This window comes from Vulpes vulpes, chromosome 7 (assembly GCF_048418805.1).
Source record: "Vulpes vulpes isolate BD-2025 chromosome 7, VulVul3, whole genome shotgun sequence".
In the NCBI taxonomy this organism is placed as follows: Eukaryota; Metazoa; Chordata; class Mammalia; order Carnivora; family Canidae; genus Vulpes; species Vulpes vulpes.
The window spans coordinates 118,508,052-118,532,183 of NC_132786.1; the positions used below are offsets into that span (position 1 = coordinate 118,508,052).

Sequence of the window (24,132 nt, forward strand, 5' to 3'; positions counted from 1 at the left end):
AACTTATATTTTAATATTTTAAAAATCTACAAAGTATTTTCATGAGCTTTGAAGCCATTTGTCAAATATGTAAATTCCAAATAGTTTACAAAACAACCCACTGGAGAGAGTATGAAAATTCAGTAGATGAATTATAGCAAAAACCTTTATATAACTCAAAAAAGAGACTGGAAATCATGATTCATGTGAGTCATCTTTATAAAATTATGTCATCTCATGAAACCAAGTATGATATAAAATGTGAAATTAAAAAAATAAAAAAAAAACAACTTAACTGAACTGAACTTAATATAAAGGTATATGAAAAAGGAAGCATGATTAGGAGTGAGGTAATCAAAATGGTGGAATAGGAAGCCCCTGACCTACTTTCTTTGCACAGAAACAAAGATTCAATGACAATATGTGAACTGATTTCCTTTAAGAGATACTCATAAACCAATTAAGAGATTCCTGCACCCCAAGTATACATGAAGCCAGCAGCATTTACAGTGTTAGGAAATTTGTGGCACCCTCTCATTATACTTCCTCCCCTTGGCACAGCACCATGTGAGAGAAATCAGCTCCTGATTTCTTCCTGGAGAGGAAAATAGAAGACTGGACCCTACATCCAATGTTGTGACATTTTGGCAGGCTGCCTGAAGACTGGCTTCTGTTGTATCTGTCTCAGAGTGCTGATGGGACAAGGCATAACCTAGCTGAGAACAAAGAAGAGCTGAGCACCATATTGCTAGTCCATAGAGCCTTGGTACAGCATACAGAGGGCAATACAATTTAGTGGTCTCTTCCTCAGGGGAGAAAAAGAACAGTGGAAAGTATATAATCGATGCTCTAACTTTGGGGGGACTGCCTAAGGAACTGATTTCTGACTAGCTAAACTCAGGATGCTGCTGGGATCTGGCACAGTCTAGATGCCTTGGGCTGCTGCAGAGAACAACAACAAAAAAAGCAGGGTCACATGTTGCTATTTCACTGAGCCCACAGAACAGACAGACACCAGAGGGAGTAAGAGATTATAAACCTGTAAAAAAGAAAAGAAAAGAAAGAAAAAAGAAACTGACAAATCCCTCTAATTAAAAATCAGCAGGCACAAGTCCAGAGAAGACATATCCACAGAAAAGATTTGAAAAGCTTATAGAAACTGGAGCCAGGCAGATTGGTGAAGAACTTTTCCTTGTACAAAACCAGTCTGCAAAGACTGAAAGAGGTGGCTGTTTTTCCAAAACCACAGACACCAACACAAAGTTACAAGAAACATGAAGAAACTGAAAAATGGCCCAAAATATAAAATAAGTCTCCAGAAACCAATTCTAAAGCAATAGGGTTGTATGACCTGAAAAAGGTCATTCAAAACAACCATTATTAAGATGCTCAAGGAGATTAAGGAAATAATGCTTGAACAAAATGAGAATTTCTGATTAAGCCTGTATCTATTAAAGAAACTTTATCCATAATTAATAATCTTCCAAACAAAAAGCACCTGGCCTAGATAGGTTCACTGGTGAATTCCATCAAGCATTTAGGGAAGAAATTATACCAACTCTCTGTAATCTCTTTCAGAATACAGAAGCAGAGGGGCTACTTCCTAAATCGTCCAATGAGGCCACCATTACCCTAACACCAAAACCAGATCAAAATATTTCGGGAAAAGAAAACTATAGATCAATATCTCTCATGAACATAGATGTAAAAATCCTCAATGAAATATTAAAAAATTGTATCCAAGAATGTATGAAAAGAATTACACACCATGGCCACATGGGATTTCTCCTGACTACGTAAAAGTGTTTCAACAATCAAAAATCAACTAATGTAATCTATCACATCAATAGATTAAAGAAGAAAAATAACATGGTCATATCAATAGATGCAGAAAAAGCATGAAAAGAAACCCAACATAATTCATAATAAAAAACTCTCAATAAACTAGGAATAGAAGAGAACCTCCTCAGCTTGACAAAGAATATCTATAAAAAACTTAACACTAACATTGTATTTAATGGTGAGAGACTAAAATCTTCACCACTAAGATCAGGAACAAGGTGAGGATTAATTCTCTTATCACTCCTTTTCAATATACTGGAAGTCCTAGCTTACATAATAAAACAAGAAAAGGAATTTAAAAGTATATAGATTAGGAAGGAGAAAATAAAACTTTTTGTTTGCCGATAACATGATCATCTATGTAGATAATCTGAATAAATTGACAAAAAAGCTCCTGAAACTAATAAATGATTATAGTAAGGTTGCAGGATGCAAGGTTAATTGTACACAAAATTTAATTGCTTTCCTGTATACCAGGATCAAACAAGTGGAATTTGAAATTAAACCACAGTATCTTTTACATTAGCACACCCCAAAACAAAAGACTTAGATATTGATCTAACAAAATATGTACAAGATCTATATCAAGAGATCTATATACTTTGATGAAGTTAATCAAAGAAGAAATAAAGAAATGGAGAGATATCCATATTCATGGACAGAAAGATTCAATACTATCAAAATGTCAGCTCTTCCCTTCTTATCTATAGATTCAATGTATTCTCAATCAGAATCCCAGCAAGTTATTTTGTGGATATTTACAAACTGATTCTATGGTTTATATGGAGACACAAAAGACTCAAAATAGTGAACACAATATTGAAGAAGAGCAAAGTTGGAGGAGTGATACTACTTGGCTCTAAGACTTACTACTTTAAGCTATAATAATCAAGAAAATGTGGTATTGACAAAAGAATAAACAAGTAGATCAATAGAGCAGAAGACAGAGCCCCAGAATTGACCCATATAAATATAATCAACTGATCTTTGACAAAATAGTAAAGGCAATTCAATGGAGAAATCAGTCTTTTCAACAAATGGTGTTGGAATAATTGGAATCCACAATAAAAAAATGTGCATCTATACACAGATTTTACACCCTTCACAAAAATTAACTACCAGTGGATCATAGACCTAAATGTAAAATGCAAAACTATAAAATTAGAAAATAACATAGATGAAAATCCAGGTGACCGTGTGTTTGGCAATGACTTTTTAGATACAACACCTAAGGCATGATTCATGAAAGAAAGAATTGATAAGCGAAATTAATTTAAACTAAAATTTCGGGCACCTGGGTGGCTCAGTGGTTGAGCATCTGCCTTTGGCTCAAGTTGATCGTGGGATTTTTGGATTGAGTCCCCATGGGGAGTCTGCTTCTCCCTCTGCCTATGTCTCTGCCTCTGTCTCTGTGTCTCATGAATAAATAAAATAAAATCTTAAAAAGAAATCAACTAAAAATTTCTACTCTATAAAATACACTGTCAATAAAATGATAATAAAGTCACAGACTTGCAAAAAGATGTATCTGATAAAGTATGGTTATCCAAAATATACAAATAACCTTTAAAACTCAACAATGAGAAGACCAACAACCTAATTAAAGAATAGAGCAAAGACCTTAACAGATACTTATGAGAGAAGATATACAGATAATAAACACTTGAATAAATGCTTCACCCCATATGATACCAGGGAAATGCAAATTAAAACAATGAGATTACTATTACACTATTGTCAGAATGGCCAAAATTCAGATCCCTGGCAACACCAAATGCTGAAGAGGATATGGAGCAACAGTCTCATTCATTGCTACTGAAAATGCAATGAATGGTACAACCACTTTGAAAGATAATTTGATGGTTTCTTACATACAATACTAAACCTACTCTTACCACTTGATCCAGCAATTATTCTCCTTCATACTTATCCAAAGGAGTTGAAAACTTACATCTGTACAAAAACTTGCAAACATATATTTATAGAAGCTTTTAGTCATGATTGTCGAACCTTAGAGGCAACCAAGTTGTCCTTCAGTGGATGAATGTATCAACTGTGTTACATCTAATCAATAGGATATTATTCAATGCTAAAAAGAAATGAGCTATCAAGCCATGAAAAGACATGGAAAATTTTTATTTTTTTAAAGATTTTATTTATTTATTTTAGAGAAAGAGAGAGAGAGATGGAGGGAGAGAGAGAGTATAGAAGGGCAAAGGGAGGAGTACAGGGAGAGGGAGAGAGTCTTAAGCAGACTACTCATTGAGTGCAGAGCCAGCACGGAGCTGGATCTTAGGACCCTGAGATCCAAACCTGAGCCAAAACCAAGACTCAAAAGCTTAACCAACTGCATCACCCAGGTCCTCCAATGGAAGAACTTAAATGCATGATAGGAAATGAAAGAAAACATTCTAAAAAGGCTGCATACTCTGTGGTTCCAACTATATGACATTCTGCAAAGGCTAAAACAGTAGAGATGATAAAAAAGATCAGTTATTGCCAGGAATTGTGGGGAGAGAGAGAGATGAACTGAAGCACGCAGGATCTTTAGGGCAGTGTAACTACTCTGTGTGATGCTATATGGTGAATGAATACATATTCTGAATCCGTCCAGACTCCGTGAATGTACATCATGAGCACACCCTAATGTAAACTTCAGACTCTGTATGCTAATTTTATGCCAGTGTAGTTTCTTGATTGTAACAAATATGCCACTCTGGTGAGGGGTGTTGATGTTTGAGGCCATGCATGTGTGGAGATAGGGAGCATATAGGAAATCTCTTTGTGTTTTTCTTCAATTTTATTATGAACCTAAAACTACACTAAGAAATAGCTTATTGGGGTGCCTGGGTGGCTCAGCCGGTTAGTGTCTGCCTTCGGCTCAGGTCCTGGAATTGGGCCCAGAGTCAGGCTCCTTACTTCCACTGAGGCAGAGGGCCTGCTTTTTTCTCTTTGCCTCTCCCTCTGGTACTCACTCGCTCACTCGCTCACTCGCCTTCCCTCTCTCTCAAATAAAATCTTAAAAAAAAAGAAAAAAAAAACACCCAGCGTATTAAAAATGGCATCCTTTGGAAATTCAGTGTTTATGGTTCAAAATGCAGCTTTTTTCAAACTTTTACATTTTGTAAAAATGCTGCCCCCCCCCCCAGATTATTATTTAGTGACTATTTCCTAATGATTGGGTGAATTGACTGATTCATCTGTTTTCACAAACGAGACAAACTATTATAGCAGCTCTTCTTTTGTTTAATTTTTAAAAGTGAGCGAGAAACAAATTCCACATTTTTAAAGTCATTTCTGTTTTAGTCTTTTTGTCATTCAGAAGTATTAGCATCTAGTTAATAAATTGCCAAATTGTATTGTTACTAATTCTGCCCATATTTTGAGGGGTGGTTAGCAAAATATTTAGCATTACAATGGGTAATTGGTCTGCAGGATCTTTATCATGAGGATATAGGTCATGAATTTCAAGTAGTAAATGTGTAGGTACAGTTTTATATTGCTAAAATTTGTAAAATGCCTGCAAATAAGTGTGTTGATGTTTTCATTTTAATGTCAAAACTTTGGTGAGCTCCCCTCCTTTTTATGTTTTACGTGTATATATTTTTATTTGTTTTGGTAGAAAAATGTTCATATATTAAATGTGGTAGCAATTGGTTTTGAAACACGCTGGTTTAGGCAAAAAACATCTGGAGAAGAAATTGTGTATTTGGTTTGGTTGAAATGTGGGCGGAAGATAGCTGCTTTTAGACTTTCTTCATCAGTCAGGACCACTCCAGTGAATATAAAATGCTAAAGAGAATTTCAGGAACATGGAGATTGCCTACTCAGCCAAAAAAGCATAAACAAAATAGTTAAAAGATATCATCATGTTACCATAGTTACATGAGCATTTTGGTTTCAGAAGTTAAAATAAAATTAAAAGAAAAAAGATCTGTATAAGAGTCTTCTACAAGGAACAACTCTTCTACATGGAATTCTAAGGTCTGGACTAAGTTAAAATTTATTTAAAACATATTATAGATTCTGTGACATTCATGTGAACTTTTTATGTCTGTATATGTCTGTGTAAGGCACGCCTGATTTGGAAAACAAAATATACTTAACATGCATTTTGCAAAATATAGGCAAGAATTTAAAGCAACTATTTACCTTCAAAGCAAGATCTAGTATGAAGACAAATGTAGTATTTAAGCTTTCTCCGTACTCAGGCCTCCTTCATGAAATATTCACATGATTGGGGTTGAAATTGTCCTATTTATTATCTTAATAAATGTTAAAATATATATTATCTTCCTTGCTTCTGTAGAAGCAAAAAAAAAAAAACTTTGAGAATTATGTACTTTAACCTTTTTAAATAGGAAAAACTATACTACTTTATTTGTATTTATCCAGAGATTGTTAAAAATAATGTCTCTTCTAAAGTACATGAATTTTTCTTATATTATTCATATTTTATTTATTTACTTCATGTTTGTTTCATGTATTGCCCTAGAAATACTTGAATTTTATTATGTATAGATTTTTTATCAATAGAATTATAAATTCACAAAATGTGGATATAAACTCTGAAATGTCTTTTCCTTAAGAATTTGTTTCCTTCAAAATATAATAGCCATGCATTTTTAAAATTTTTGTTTGCTTCTTTAAAAACATATTCTTTATTTCATGGATATTGTGTGCATCATTATATGAGGGGTTGCTATGGGAATTGTTTTAATCATTTATTATTATAGTTAAATTAGAGAAGAAAAATCACATAGCTTTAAGATCTATGCCTAATTTTGCTGTAAATATTACTAAAAAGATTTCTTTAAAAATAGCCTTCTTTAGAAGTTTAAGCTGCTCTTCTCAGGCAGTAATGACTTTTAGACTTTAATCATTCATTTCCACTTTCTTTAAAGTTGATTTTTTTCTTAAAATTTTATTTGGATAACAGATGATTCAGGGCTTTCTAGCTAAATATGTTGCATGAACATTTATATATCATTGTTGATACCATTTCAGTATTGTTTTATTTCTGCATTTAATATTTAAGATGCTTGTTGATTATTCTCTGCAAGTTATTGGCAACATACTTGCTAATATAATCATGTAAAGATTTAAGGTATTTCTATATTGGATTTTTTATAACTTCCTCCATAGGATGATTTTGTTAATAAGTATTGAAAATCAGATAAAATGTGATCAGTGAATCTGGGTTATTTAATTCTCCTTGAATTATTAATGCTTCCCTGATACTCTGATGACATAGGTGGTTACCTTTTTATCCTAAGAGTTGATAATGAATTTAATTTTGAGATTCTATTACCACAACTAAGCATTTCTTATATCTTCTTTTACTGACTTAAATACAAAGATCATACACACATAAGACATACTCTGCCTTTTAACAGCTTTTGTTCTAATTTAGGAGGAAAGGATGTTTATATTCCACCTTTTTGTTCTGTAAGTTTTTTTTTTTTTTAATATCTACTGTAAGTGTGCCAGGTAGAGCTGAGGCTATACATGACACATAATACTTAATTTCTTTCCTCAAGAAGCCAAAATAAAGATAGGTAAAGGATTAACTCTGCTAATTATTACTGTGTTAAAAATACTGAATTTGAGGTATACACAATGCTATAATATTGCAGAAGGTTTAAGAATTAATGTTGGGCATAATAATGGAAAACTCCACAGATGGCTTGACATAGGCATTGGCCTTGATGTGAGTAGGGTTTGTCCTAGCATAGAATGTCGAGAAAGGCATTTTAGGCTATGTGAACTTTAGGATCACACATCTAAAAATGTGTGAAAATACATGATGAACTCAAGGATTATAAGAAATCTGGTGTGGCTATAATCTTGGGTACATAGTGGAATGATGAGAAATAAAACTGAAAAGGGAGATTTGGAGCCATTACAAAGTTTATTTTATTCTATAGGTAATAGGAAACCATTAAAGGACTTCATTTTTTAAAATGTTCTTTTTTTTTTAATTCCAATTAGTTCACATACAGTGTAATATTACTGGTTTCAGGAGTAGAATTTATTGACTAATCACTTACATTATAATCCAGTGCTCATCACAAGTGCCCTCCTTAATATCCATCCCTTCATTTAGCACAATGTCACCACCTCCCCTCCAGAAACCTTCAGTTTGCTCTGTATACTAGGAGTCTCTTATGGTTTGCCTCCCTTTCTCTTCCCCTGCGTTTATCTGTTTTGTTTCTTAAATTGCACATATAAGTGAAATTATGTGGTATTTGTCTTTCTCTGACTGATTTCACTTAACATTAATACATTCTAGCTCTATCCACATCTTTGCAAATGGCAAGATTTCTTTCTTTTTTTATGGCTGAGTAATGTTCTTATATGTGAATATAAATACCCATATACACACACTTTATTATCCATTCATCAGCAGATGTATGTTTGGGATTTCTCAATAATTTGGCTATTGTTGATGCTGCTATAAACGTTCAGTGTATATCCCTTTTTAAATCAATATTTTGCGGGCAGCCTGGGTGGCTCGGTGGTTTAGCACCGCCTTCAGCCCAGGGTGTGATCCTGGAGACCCGGGATCAAGTCCCACATCAGGCTCCCTGCATGGAACCTATTTCTCCCTCTGCCTGTGTCTCTCATGAATAAATAAATAAAATCATAAATAAATAAATAAATAAATAAATAAATAAATAAATAAATAAATAAATAAATATTTTGTGATTACCTTTGGGTAAATACCTAGCAGTGCAATTCCTGGGTCATAGAGTAGTTCTATTTTTTTTTAAAGATTTTTTTAAAATTTATTTGAGAGGGAGCAAGTGAATCTGAGAGAACATCAGCCAGTAGAAGGGGCAGAGGGAAAGGGAGAAGCAGACTCTCCACTGACAGGGAACCTCACTTGGGGCTCCATCCCAGGACCTGGAGATCATGACCTAAGCCAAAGGCAGAGGCTTAACTGACTGAGCCACCCAGGCATCCCGGGATAGTTCTATTTTTAACTTTTTGAGGAACCCCATCAAAACTGTGTAAGAGAGTTCCCATTTCTCCATGTCCTTGCCAACATCTTTTGTTTCCTATGTTGTTAATTTTAGCAATTTTGACTGGTGTGAGGTGATATGTCATTGTGGCTTTGATTTATATTTCCCTGATGATGAGTGATGGTGACATCTTTTCATGTGTCTGTTAGCCATCTGGATGGCTTCTTTGGAAAAATGTCCATTCAGGTCTTTTGCCCATTTCTTAGCTGGATTGTTTTTTGAGTGTTGAGTTTGATAAATACTTTATAGATTTTGGATACTAGCCCTGTATCGGGTATGTCATTTGCAAATATTTTCTCCCACTCAATAGTGGACCTTTAGTTTTGTTGATTGTTTCCTTTGCTGTGCAGAAGCTTTTTATCTTAAGTCCCAATAGTTCATTTTTGCTTTTGTTTCCCTTGACTTTGGCAACATGTCTAGTAAGAAGTTGCCATAACCAATGTCAAAGAGGTTACTGCCTGTGTTCTCCTCTAGGATTGTGATAGTTTCCTTTTTTTTAATTTTTTCATTTTTTGATAGTTTCCTGTTTCACATTTAGGTCTTGTATCCCTTTTGAGTTTATTTTTGTGTATGATGTAAGAAAGTGGTCCAGTTTCATTCTTTTGCATGTAGCTGTCCAGTTTTCTCAGCACCATTTGTTGAAGAGATTGTCATCTTTCCATTTGATATTCTTTTCTGCTTTGTTGAAGATGAGATGATCATTTAGTTGTGGATCCATTTCTGGGTTTTCTATTTGGTTCCATTGAACTATGTGTCTGCTTTTGTGCCAGTACAATACTGTCTTGATGACTACAGTTTTGTAATATACCTTGAAATTTGGAATTGTGTTGCCTTCAGCTTTGCTTTTCCTTTTCAAGATTGCTTTGGCTATTCTGGATCTTTAGTGGTTCCATACAAATGTTAGGATTGTTTGTTTTAGCTCTGTGAAAAATACTGGTGGTATTTTGATAGGGATCACTTTAAATGTGTAGATTGCTTTGGGTAGTGTAGACATTTTAACAATATTGTTTTTCCAGTCCACGAACATAGAATGTTTTTCCATTTATTTCTGTCCTCTTAAATTCTTTTCTTAAGTGTTCTGTGGTTTTAAGAGTGCAGATACTTTACCTCTTTGGTTAGGTATATTCCTAGGTGTCTTACGTTTTAAAAAACCATAAGAAAGTAAATGGGACTGATTCCTTGATTTCTTTTTATGTTGCTTTATTATTGGAGTATAGAAATGTAACAGATTTCTATACATTGATTTCGTATCCTACAACTCTGCCAAATTCATGTATCAGATCTAGAAGTTTTTTTGGTCTTTTTCTACATAGAGTATCATGTCATCTGCAAATAGTGAAAGTTTTACTTCTTCCTTCCAGTTTGGATGCCTTGTATTTCTTTTGTTGTCTGATAGCTGAGGCTGGGGCTTCCCATACTATGTTAAATAACAGTGGTCGACATCCCTGTCTTGTTCCTTACCTTAGAGTAAAAGCTCTCTGTTTCTTCTACACTGAAGATGATATTGGCTCTGGATCTTTTGTATATGGTTTTTAAAGGATTTTTTAAAAATAGGGAGTGACATAAGTAGATGACCTCAATTAATATCTGCCTAATCTAAACTACCAATGTCATTCTCATTTCTGCCTTCTATTATTCCACTTTTCTTCTCAACTGAAATCACTCTTATGCTCGAAATCTTGCAGGGCCTCCCATTGTGCTTAATGCAGCAATTTTCTGATTATTCATATTTACACAGAGATAACTTTGCTCTTAACTGCTTCTTTAGTATTTTAGCTATTTTCCGACCCACTAAGCTTCAGCTATGGAGTAGAAAAGTCTAGAGGCAGAAGACCTGTTGTAAGACTATTGGAGTACTTTATTTTTTTTTACAGGAATTATAAATGTATTTTATTTTTTATAAGTTTATTTTTATTGGTATTCAAATTGCCAACATATAGAATAACACCCAGTGCTCATCCCCATCAACTGCTCCCCTCAGTGCCCATCACCCAGTCACCTCCACCCCCTGCCCACCTCCCTTTCTACCACCCCTAGTTCGTTTCCCAGAGTTAGGAGTCTCTCATGTTCTATCTCTGTCTCTGATATTTCCCACTCATTTTTTCTCCTTTCCCCTTTATTCCCTTTCACTATTTTTTATATTCCCCAAATAAATGAGACTATATAATGTTTGTCCTTCTCAGATTGACTTATTTCACTCAGCATAATACCCTCCGGTTCCATCCATGTCGAAGCAAATGGTGGGTATTTGTCATTTCTAATGGCTGTATACATAGACCACATCTTCTTTATCCATCATCTTTTGATGGACACTGAGGCTCCTTCCACAGTTTGGCTATTGTGGACATTGCTGCTATAAGATGAAGATACAGTTGAGCTAATCTGGAGTCATGGCAGTAATAATGGGATTGAAAGGATGTAACTTGAAAAATACAGCCTGTAGGTCATTGGTTGGGAAGAAAGACAAAAAAAAAAAGATATGAAAGATGACTTCCATGATATGAAAGAAGTTTAAACTAGGTTGCCAGAAAAAATGGTTTCATTAATAAAATTAGGAAAGTGGGTCACAAACATTTTGGGATTGAGTACCATATACCAACTGGGGTGTCTGCTCTGCTTGCAGTGTCTTCTTTACTTTGTGTCACTCCCATACTCTTGATGGAGTATGGGGAGTGACACATTTTTTTTTTTGATAAAAACATTTATTGAGCACTTTCCAAGTGCCAAGCACTATGCCTAGTTCTTTGCACATTTCATCATACTGGATCCCTGTGACAGCCCTATGAGGTCAAAATTTCATAAGCCCCATTGTACAGATGAGAAACATAGGGTCCAGGGAGGTAAAGTGACATACCTAAGGTCACACAGCAAGTGAGTAGCAGATTTGAAGCCAAATCTGGCTGATAGCTGCACTCTAACCATGACACTTGAGTACCACTTAAATGTCTACATCACAGAGTCATCTGTAGATACCATGTGGAACCGTGTATGAAAAGATCCAGGAGATAAGGGCCCTACCCATTTTAGGCCTCCTAAAAGTTTACAAAGTTGGAATCTTGAGTCAAAGTTACAATTCGACTATAATCCCTTGGCCATTTTTTATTGGACTAGAAGTTAGCCTCCAGAATTTAAGACTGGGGCAATGAGTGTCAGTAACTTTGTGGTGGGGACCATTACATTGTAACTGGGAGCTTGAAGGCTCCTTTAATCCACTAACTTTGTGAACTAACAACATTGCCAGAAAGTTGTTCTCTAGAAAGAATCAAAAAGGTGAGAAAACAGACACCAAAAAAGAAAGAGATCATACTCTCCTCTCTCATACTTCTTGAGATGTGGCTCCATTGTTATCTCTGAATTCCTCTAATTAAATCCTCCTTGGTACTAAAGCTCTCAAGCTGGTTTGTGCTGCTTATAAATGGAAATGTACAGCCTATTGCAGTTGACCTTGGACTTGTAAAATCTGAGGTTCTCGTAGAATTCCTAGATTGGAGTATCTAGCACCTACATAAAACCACAGGCCTTAGAGTCAGAAGAGAATTCTTTCCTGGGTGTAGAAATTTAAAAATCATTCAGATTCAGATTCCATTAATTTTTTTCAGGCACCTTCTATTATTGGGCTGGTGTTGTGCCAGTTGTTTTTATACTTATCCATACAACATTGTAGTGATTCCCTGATTCTCTCAGGGGAACAAAGTCTGTGCTGGTTGGGCCGGGGACTAAGGGTTGGATCTTAAGGTGTTGATCAGGACTGACTGAAGTAATCAAAATTGAAGGTAGCTGGCTCAAACCACTAAAGATAAATGTACTGATCCATGAGCCTGAAAAAAGAAAAAAAAAACTAAGAAAACAAAGGTGAAGTTTAAGAAGGTGAAGGAATGACACATCCAGGATAACATTAAATTTACTTGTCATGTCTGTGTAGGCTTCTCTTGACTGAATAGATCTGATTTCCCTTTTACTCTCAAAATTATTTAGGAAAATATCTATAATTTTCAACTGGTTGGGGCATTTTTTGTTTTTATTCTATCTATGGTATATACATATTTGACCAATGTAATTTAGTTTTTGAAATTTGGTGAAATTTTCTTAGTGTCCTATGATATGTTCAATATGGTAAAAGTATTGTGAATGCTATAAAAGTATTATGCATGCCTACCAATGTGATTAATTTTATAAAAGATAGGACTTTTGATAAGGATTTTGTATATACATATAAATTTAACTTTGTCATACCTTTTAAATAATATTTTTATTACTAGTTTATTTTTAATTTGAGTATAAGTTGACACACAATGTCGCATTAGTTTCAGATGTACACCATAGTGATTCTACAAGTTTATACATTGTGCTGTGCTCACCACAGTGTAGCTATAATTTGTCACCATACGACATTATTAAAATGCCATTGACTCTATTCCCTAATCATATTTATGTTTATCAAATATTTTTATTCATTCTTATACATTTGATGTATAAGTACTGATATGTTAATGCTGGGAAGTTAAAATCTTCCCAAACACTTGTATTTCTGTCAGTTTTTCTTTGCATTTCTGATACTGTTTTCTTTATACATACATTTTATTTTGTTCATCTTATAAATGTTCATGATCCTTTTTTTAATGGAATACCTTGTTTTCTTACTCTCCTGGTCCAATTTGTTTCCTTGCGTTTATTTCTACTCGGGCAGTAATATTGCCAACCCTGCTTTCCTTTTACTCTGCAAAGTGAGTTCCACAGTGCCTTGAACATAATTGATGCTCAAATATTTGGAGAGTGAATGAATGAATATATGCATATTTATGCCTATTTGTAAGAATGTGAAAAACAGAAGGTGAATGCAGGAACTACATAGGCAGTTTTCTGTGGAAGAGCCAGCTATTTCTGCATACATGGAATATGTGGATTTTTCTTCTTATCCTCTATAGCTTTACACTCTTTCATGTAACTGACTCTACTTACTTTTAGGGTTGAAGAATATCTACATACCCATCAAAATATCTACAAAATCTACAAATATCTCCATACCCATCCAAACGTGTTCAGTAGCCACCATGATGTGAAAGAAATAGACAGTAATGTTTAATCATAACTCTTTTTCTTAACACTTAAAATGTGACTGTTGCCTGTCAGTGTTTCATTTACTTGGCATTTTTGTTTCCTCACTGTTTTTTAAAAGTAATTCATCTCACAAATAAAAATGCATAGTATTTATAACACTGAAGATGGCATATGAGTTTTATAACTGAAAGATTTTGTTTTCATCTTTATAAGACTTATACATATGCATAAGTGCATAATATCTATACACTTATAAATGTTATAAGTGTATGAGATTTATTCTATTCAAAAGGAAACAGGAAAAAAGGTTTAACATTCCAAAGTGTATTTTTTTTTCCTATGGAAGTATTTCATTTTCAGAAATACATTGGGACAAAACTGTGCTAAAGGGTTATTGTAGAAGAAATTGTAAGAATGAATAAAGAACACAATTATGAGCTGTTCGCAGACAGAATATAAAAGTGATTGCCCTCTAGCATTAAAATAAAGTATAAAGATGGTTTGAAGATTCATTGAACATAACTACACAGGTATAGTAACATGATGAATTTGAAATAGTAGACAGTGGAAACCAAATGGTCTCCACTCGTAGAATGATACAGAGTATACCTATATGTATGATATTCAGAAACAAGCTGACTGGAGAGACTACAAAGTATATTCTTAAAGTTAAAAAAGTTTCTGTTTTTATTCAGGCTTAGCAACCACTTTATTTTTTTAAGCTTATTTATTTATTTTTTTAGTAATCTCTATACCCAGTGTGAGGCTTGAACTCACAACCTCGAGAGTCACGTGTTCTTCCAACTGAATCAGCCAGGCACTCCTAAATTACCACTTTGAATGAAGGTTTTCTTCAAAGAATATTTTAGTCAGTTGGATTGAACAGCTATTTATTGGATTAAGCCTTTATGCTAGGGATAAAGTATAGAACAAAATAAAAACATTATGTTTATCAAACTTAAACTTTTGGCTTATTCCATTTAGTAATCTATTTCTCCACTTTTTAAAGCATACTTAGACTCTGCTATGGGTGTAACTTTTATATCATTAAGGAAATTTAAGGAAACAAAGGGAAATAATATTAATTGGCTAGATACTTTATAGGACTTTATATATGTTATTTTATATATTATTAAAAACTTAAGGAATTTGCAGGTTTATAGACTATTGGGTCCATTTTATGTTTAAGGAGAATAATGTTTAAAGAAGTCCTAGGTCATTCATTCAATGTATTCAAGAAATATTTATTGAGCCCTTACATTGTACTGGTCATAATTCTAAGCACTGGAGATTCAGGTCACAGGGCTAATAAGCGTCAAGGCCAGGATACAAATTCTTGTCTTACTCTTAAAGCTTGTGCTTTTGCAAGATGTCTTTTAGAACCATTGTTGAATGAATTGTCTTTGTAATTAGCCACTTTGTATATGTAGACAGAGATACCAGAGACTTGAGAGGACAGGTGCAGGGGATATGTCAAACATACTTGGATTAAATGATCCAAACCTCATTTTAAAAATTCTGGTTGACCATAACATATCATGTGGAATTGTCTTTTCAGAATTCCAAATTCATGTTTTACAAGCAGCTTTCTCCAAATATCTTTATGTTGAAAGGCGAATTTGGAATCTATGCATTTTGTATAAAGTTGTTTTCTGGGTAACATTTTTTATTCTTGGCCACTTTGTCTTACAAAATAAATCTCATGATAAATCCTTCTCTGAATTGTATAGCTACAGCTTTCCTCAAACAGGATTTGAGATACAGTTTTCTTCTTTTTTTTAATATGTACTTTGTAACAGAGTTTTATTCTTAGTATACCTATTTTATCTATGAGTATTCCAGGGACTTGCAAATATATGCTTACAACTGAGAACTTTTTCTGAAGCTGAGTATCTCACTATCTATGTACATATCTGACGTACCTTGATACCTCACAGATACGTAAAATAATTAAACCCAGTAAAAGTGTAATCCATCATCTTGTACCCCAAATCTCCTTCTCTTCTGTTCCCTGTATTGAGAATGACAACAATAATCTCATGTTAACATCATGAGCAAGTAAGACAGTAAGTGCTAACCCATTTCTTTCTTTTCACACACCCAACTAGTGACAAAGTCTCAGTTATTTTATTTCCTTGAGACTTCTAACCCTCCACACTCTCCTCTCCATTCTTCTTGCTACTGCCTTAGCGAATTACCATCTCTGTGTAGCTGTACTTTTCTCACTGGCACACTGCCTCCTCCTTAATGAATCTTAGTCCGGAGTCCCAGAACAAATGGAGTCGTGTGTCCACTGAACATGATTCTAACTATTACTCATTGTAATTGATGTTATACTGGTTTTGCATGTTTACAATTGCCTTGAAGGCTAGAGGTTCTTTGTGGATAGGTGGATGTCATGGCTTTGTAATCATTACATAGTTTCCACTGTGTAGGAGATATAATAATATTTGGGAGAGGTCAAAGTCTATCTTAAAACTTTTTTGGATGTATCTAGGATAAAAATAAATAAAAACTGAAAAAAAAGTAAACATCTAGCCATTAAGAGTATATTTTCTTCAAGCCAGAAAATTTTGTTGTTATCATTTAATTCAGACAATGTTGAATTTTTGCTTACTGTTAGCTACAAGTGGATTTTATAAATAAATACACTCCCCATATAAGGCTACTATGAAGGAAAAGGAAAACATTGAGTTGGCTTAGTTGTCACCTCTATTCTTGTCCTTATTAAAGACTGTGGCTTATTGAGATTAGTAATAGCTAAAACTTAATGTAACACTACTTTGTGGCAGGTATTCTTCTAAGTATGTTGTATGTATAAACTGTTTTTATCCTCACAAATAAGGCTGATATTATTTATCATGAATTATTATTATTTCCAATATAAATTGAGTAAACTGAGCCACAGAGGGGCTGTTTTATCCAAAGTCCAATATCTGATACAGGATAGATTCAAACTTAATCGTGTTTCATTTTTCAAAAAAAGTTTTTGTTGGTTTTATCCTGTGTTCCAGGCACTCTTCTTGGCACTGGGGATGCAGCAATGAACAAGATGAAGTCCCTATTCTATGTGACACATTATATATATATATATATATATATATATATAGATGAGAGAGAGAATGTCAGATAGTAATATGTTCTGTAATGAATGGTAAGCAGTATAAGGGGAAAAGAAGTACCTGGATTGTGCGAGAGTGGTGTTTACCATTATATAGAGAGTAGTCAAAGAAGGTCTGCCTCATAGGGTCCCATTTGAAGACATGAAGGAAGTGAGCCAACCAGATACACTGATATCTTGGTGAAAAATATTCTGGGGGATGTGGCATGACAAACACACAGATTATGCTCCTAAGGGACAACAAAGAGGCCAGCATGTCTAAAGCCCAGTGAGTAAGGGAAGGAAGAGTGGTAGGAAGTAAGGCCAGAGAGATAGAGAAGAACCATATCCTTTGAGAATTTCTAGACAACTGAAGCACTTTGGTTTTTACCTCTTAAAGTGAAAGTTATTGTAGGAATTTGAAAAGAGGGGTCTTGAAACATGATCTCACTTCGAGCTGCTGTGTTGAGAGTAGAGGATAGGAACAAGAGAAAAAGCAGAAGGATGATTTACGAGGCAATTTTAGTTATCCAGATTGGAGATGATGGTGGTACAGACCTACTGGTAGTAGTAAGAGTAGTGGTACATGATAATTTAAGAGGCTTGAGCCATGGATACATTTTCAGAGTAGAAACAGTAGAATTTGCTGCAGTATTGTATCTTAATCATTATATTATACTGTACTCGTGAATATTTTGTGATTGTTCCTATGTAGAGCAGCAGCAAAAAGCCAGGTATTTACCAGTTATGTCTTACCTTGTGAGAAAGAAAGATGGTATTATAGCATCATCTCTTCAAGAGCATAGGGAAATAGCTGCAAAGACTAGTGTGAAGTTCTAGAATGGCCTAAGTATACCAAAACTGTATGAGAGAATGAAAGAAAGGATCCCAAGAGCACAAAAAAACACATTGTCAATTTGCACACCCTGAAATATTTTTAAAAAGGGGGGAAAGAGGGGATCCCTGGGTAGCTCAGCGGTTTAGCACCTGCCTTTGGCCCAGGGCGTGATCCTGGAGTCCCAGGATCGAGTCCTGTGTCGGGCTCTGGGCATGGAGCCTGCTTCTCCCTCTGCCTGTGTCTCTGCCTCTCTCTCTCTCTATGTCTATCATGAATAAATAAAAAAATAAAATAAAATAAAATAAAATAAAATAAAATAAAATAAAATAAAATAAAATAAAATAGGGATCCCTGGGTGGCGCAGCGGTTTGGCGCCTGCCTTTGGCCCAGGGCGCGATCCTGGAGACCCGGGATCGAATCCCACATCGGGCTCCCGGTGCATGGAGCCTGCTTCTCCCTCTGCCTATGTCTCTGCATCTCTCTCTCTCTCTCTCTCTCTGTGACTATCATAAATTAAAAATAAATAAATAAATAAATAAATAAATAAATAAATAAATAATAAAATAAAATAAAATAATATATATATTTTAAAAGGGGGGGGAAATCATTGTTAATAGTTTTACTTATCATAACTATTTAGTTTATTCCCATATTTTAAAACATTAAAAACCTTAGAGCAGTGCTTGTGACAATATTTTTGACTTATACATTGAGTTTGACATTGTCTTTTTCTCAGGTCCAATGTGAAGAAGTTTTCTGTTTTAAAAACAATCAGAAACATTGCATAGTAGAGTAGTTGAAGAACATCTAGAAAATTTCATTTGTGTGACCATAAATTGTAATGTTTTACAGTGCTTAGACTGTGATGCAGTTTAAGGTTCCATAGTAGGCAGAGAAACCTGGGTAAGCGATTAATAGTTTAGTATCTCATTTCCTATGGGAATGTGGCTTCCATTTGAAGATCAGAATATTATAGTCTTATTTAGTCTAAAATTCATATATTGTAGAAGAGTATGTTAGAAGTCCCAATTGGGTTTTTCGTGAATTTATTATCTTACAAAGTCAAATACAGATGCATGTTTCATAAAAGAAATCAGCTTATTCTAAAGAGTAATCTCTGAGACTCTTCGATCAACTTATTACATTTTGATGACCATTTCAGGCGATGAACAGTAGATGTAGAGTAACCGGAAGAATACAAATGAACTTAAGAAGTTATTGATGAACAGCAACAGAATTCAAAACTCAAAGCTGTTAACAAACAAATTTTAGTCAAACTGGGTTACAAAAGGAATCATTACTCTAAGATATGTTAAAGCTGTTTGTACTTAAACAGGCCATTAAAGAAATTTTGCTTTGGGCCATTTATGATCAGTGATCTAACATTTTAAAATAGATTTGGTTGTTGAGGTAAAAAAAAAAAAAACTCTAAAAGAATTCCTCATACTATCACTTTCCTTATAAAGTAATTCCTTGACTAGGAATGGAAGATATAGCCAGAACATAATAGGAACCAGGGAAACATATTTGAGTCCCAGAGATACCTACTAACTTCTTAATTCAGCCCTTATTTAAAGGGTACATGATGAACAGCTTTTGTGTTTTATGGTTGCTTAGCCATAAAACAAGTTTCCAACAGGAGAAGCAAATTAAATGTGTGTATATTGAGAGGGGAGGATAAATAGGGAAGAAACAGCGTCATTAAAGGCCAGAGATATCAAAACAGGGCAAAGCTTAAAATACACCATTATAAATTGATGAGGTTAATGGTGGGTCTTCCTAATAAGAGTCGAGTCAAATTCTAAATGATCATTTATAAGGAGTCTGAAGTAATACATCCTAGAAAGATTTCCATCTGCAGTAGGTTACCAAAAAAGCCTCAAATTTCCCCATCCTTAAATGTGTGTCTTTTTTTTTTTTAAGATTTTTATTTATTCATGAGAGACGCACAGAGAGAGGCAGAGACACAGGCAGAGGGAGAAGCAGGCTCCACGCACAGAGAGAGGCAGAGACACAGGCAGAGGGAGAAGCAGGCTCCATGCCCAGAGCCCGACACAGAACTCGATCCCGGGACTCCAGGATCACACCCTGGGCCAAAGGCAGTTGCTCAACCACTGAGCCACCAAGGCGTCCCAAATGTGTGTCTTTTTACAGTGAAACTTGGCAGCTTCTTCCCTGAAAATCTCTTTATCCACTTTCTTGACTCAGGGAAGAAATTATAGATTAATTTGACCAACAGAATGTGGCAGAAGTAATATTAGCTCAGAAAATAGTGGAGCACACCCATTGAAGAGTATTAACAAGTTGCAAAAAGGATTTGACTACATTCTTTTTTTTTTTTTTTTTGACTACATTCTTGAGTGATAGATCCTAGTAAGTTATTAGAGACAAGTGGCTTTTGAAGCCAACATCATGAAATTATCTAAGAAGTTGTAATCACATAAAGGAACCTTTGACAACTTTATTAAACACAAAATCCTGTACTAAGCAGACCTCTTCATTGACCTGATTTTTCTAGCCTAGTATTTTATTACATTTTAGCATATTGAAACAAATATTTGGTTTATTTTTAATAGCTTAAGAACAAAGATCACTAAGAACAACTAAGGATCTTACACTTTCCAGGTTTCAAACTTTTAAACGTCAAAAGAATCCTTTCGACTTCAGTTTTATTCTTTCTTTCTAATTTAAAATGAGGTCATACATCCTTTAAAGAAAGAACCAGATTTATACCGGTGAATATCTTAGTGGTTAGAGCTGCACAGGTAAGTTTGTGTAATGGTGTTTTAAAAGACATTCCCAGGCAATTAGCTGAACACATGAAGAAAGAAATTAAAGAGTGGGTGGAAGAAGAGCTGCATATTTTTGACAATAAAACAATAGGAGATGGTTTTCAGTTTGGTACAAGAAACAAGGGGGTGAATGTCTGTATAAGATTACTGTCTCTCTCTCTCTCTCTTTCTTTTTAAATAGTACGAGATGGTGCAAAATCTGTGTGAATCTGTTAGAGAGCAGTTGAAGTTTCCTTTTGTTTGATCTGCAATTGTTGTTATATGCCATTAGGTGAATTTTGATGCACTTTCAATAAAAAGAACTATTAATGAATTAATGTTTATAAGTCTCTTTGAGCTCTCAGATGAAAGGCGTTATATAAGTGTAAAGTAGTAGTATTGTGGTGGTTTCCATGGCAACAGTAACTTTCCCCACCTGACAGGAACTCACAAAGTAAGGTGGGTGAGTTAAAGTTGCTATGATAACTTTTTGCACTTTTTGATTTAAAGCATTTCAAGCTGCTACTTTAATATTGCATACATATTTTATGTTCATTAACATAAATTATATTTGTTCATGTAGCCTTTTCTACTGTTGTTACCAATGTATGTATTTCATAGTATTCTGATTATTGAAGCAAAAGACGATTCATCTTTAAACTACCTGGATATGGCACCTTCCATTTGGATGGGGGCCGATAGTGTGGGAGGTCAAAGAATTCACGGGAGGCAGAAGAAAAGGGTTAGAAGTTTATGGAACACACACTGCAAGGGGGCAGCAGGCAGTACAGCAAAGGAGAGACTGTCTGCCACGAGGCAGTGGTGAGGGGCTACAGTAGGAGGGTGGAGTGAGAGTATGGGAACGGATGGGATTTTACCTCTTTGGATAATTTTAGGAACTGTGCCTGGTTTTAAGTAGCCAGTTGGTTAGTTAGGGCCTCTGGCTATTTGGAGGAGGATCGCCTAATGAGCCTATTTGCATTCAGCTCTCTAGCCTGTGGGCCCTTTGGCCTTGCCCCTGTTTCCATGGCTCAAGGCTGTGACCTAAAAGCAGCCTCTATACTAGGTTTTATCACTTTCAGAATATTATTCCTCTTCCTTCCTCCTCTGTTCTTGGGGTCAGGAAGTTCTTCGGTTCCATCTTATCTCTGCTACAGTGTGATCTAAAGCAAGTTATTTGTCTCTTCTTACTCTGTTTTGTCATCTGTAAAATGGAAATGCAATAAAAACCATCTGAAAAGATCATTGCAAGGACTGAATACAATCATATATGTGAAGTGCTTAGTACACTGTCTGATGCATGGTGAGTACACAATAACTACGAGGTGCTCTATACTGCGTTGTTTTCGACCCTTATAATAAATGCAGGTAGGGTCTCTTTATCCAATAGAACTGACTGTTATTATGGAAATTTCAATATGTACATTGTACAACATGGTAGCCACTCGAGCACTTGAAATCTGGCTGAGGCCATTAAATTGTGATTGGTGAATGGAGGTCTCAGTTCAGTTCTTGGGTTCTCCCCAAAAGGTTTATATGAGGATCTGCATTCAAATAAAGACAGCCAGAAGGAAAGTAGCAAGCACAAAGCAGTTTATTAAAGCGAAAATACACTCTCCAGGTGGGAGTTTTTTTTTTTTTTTTAAGATTTTATTTATTCATGAGACACAGAGAGAGAGAGAGGCAGAGACACAGGCGCAGGGAGAAGCAGATCTCCTGGGACTCCAGGATCACGCCCTGGGCGGAAGGCAGGCCCTCAACCGCTGAGCCACCTGGGCATCCCCAGGTGGGAGGTTCTATGAGGTGGGAGGTAGAATTGGCCCCTAGTTGTTTTGGGATTAGATATTATGGAGTTTTTCTGGGCTGGACAGAGTTGTGATATAGTGAAGTGGTCTCTAATGGAGGATGCTTCTAGTCATTTGGAGGACTCCTCCCATAGTTTGCAGGGAGAGTTTTTGACCCTACAAGGGTTGTACCCAAACCCTCATGGCAGCTTTTCTCCATGGGGGGCGGGGGGAGGACTGTAACCATAATGTAAAGACATTATAGTGAGTCTAAGGAGGAGGTGGAAGAGGAGAGCACATGCTTCGCACCTGTGGCTCTTGATCTGTCAGTCCCAAGGCCTTGGAAGCCCCAGGTTCAGGACATTGTACCCCTGGGGTTCAAGTGTGCAAACTGTTATCACATCCTTACCTCCAGCTCTGGTCTCTGTCATTCCCCTTCTAGGACTTGGGACTCTGTCACAGGGAGTTCCTCTCACTGCTCATGTCTAGCTTCTATCTAACAAAATAACCAAATTTTAAATTTTTAAAAAAAAATTTTGATAAATTGAAATAATCACATGTGGATAGAGACTACCAGTATTGGAAAATATTGATGATCTAGTGTAAACTTTCATTTTTTTCCTCCTGAGAAACTATCTTATTAGCCTTCCAGTTGAAATCCTGGAGTTTCAGTCTCTTTCTCCCTGTTGACCATGTACACTAATAGCAACTAAAATTTCTATCCTTTTTCTCCTTTCTTTTCTTTCTTTTATTTTGGCTTGAGCATTTTTTATTCTGCATTTTGGGGCCTCCTTGCCCCCATCTATTTTCTTTCTACTTTAGTTCTGTTTCTGCTCAGGAACTTCTCCTTGTCAACTTTCCAAATACTTCCTTTTTAATGCAGTCCTCTGCTCATTTTTCATTATCAGCTAATTCCCCATACTCTTAGCCAGTCTTTCTCCTTTTTAGCTCAGTCTCACAAGGGAAGAGGGTTTTTTCTTTCTTTTGAGAAACAAAACTTTCTATTTATTCTTGTGACTTAATTTCCTCCTAGCTCCTTTGAAACCTAGCTCCATTGTCATTCCTTCTTTCATCAGGTTTTTCCTCAACACCAATCTCTCTCATTTAATTGCAAATATAAACTATTGCTCACTCTCCTGTCTTTTATTATCAAAGATCCAAATGAGTCATCTATCCTTATTCCAAAATTTCCTCATCTTGCATTTTTCCCTAAGTATCTTGTTATCTAGTCAATCATATACACTCCTTTTTTATAGATCACCAAGGACTTCCTGACTTTATTTTCTTTTCTTTTTTTTTTTTTAAAGATTTTATTTATTCTTGGGAGACACAAAGAGAGTGAGAGAGAGAGACAGGTGGAGGGAGAAGCAGGTTCCTCAGGGGGAGCCCTTTGTGAGACCCTATGGGACCCCAGGATCAGGCCCTGAGCTGAAGGCTCAACAACTGAGCCACCCAGGCATCCCACTGACTTCACTTTCTTAATCATCATTTCCCTTGACTTTAAAATACCTGGCACAATCACTCAGTCTCATCTTGAAACTTACTCTTCCTTTGGCCTCCTCATATTATACTGTCCTATATATTTTTTTAATATTTATTTATGTATTTGAGAGAGAGTGAGAGAGGGCACACGCAAGTGAGGAGGGGCCCAGGGAGAGGAAGATAGAGAGGGAGAGGAAGCTGACTCCCCACTGAGCAGGGAGCCCCACGTGGGACTCAATCTCAAGAGTCTGAG

General features: G+C 35.4%; 1 protein-coding gene across 36 annotated transcripts in view; it reads left to right on the plus strand.

Annotated features, from left to right (window-relative positions):
- The window catches only part of FOXP2 (forkhead box P2), a 553,446-nt gene that overhangs the window by 127,597 nt on the left and 401,717 nt on the right, over nt 1–24,132 (plus strand). The gene's annotated exons all lie outside the window — the stretch shown is intronic.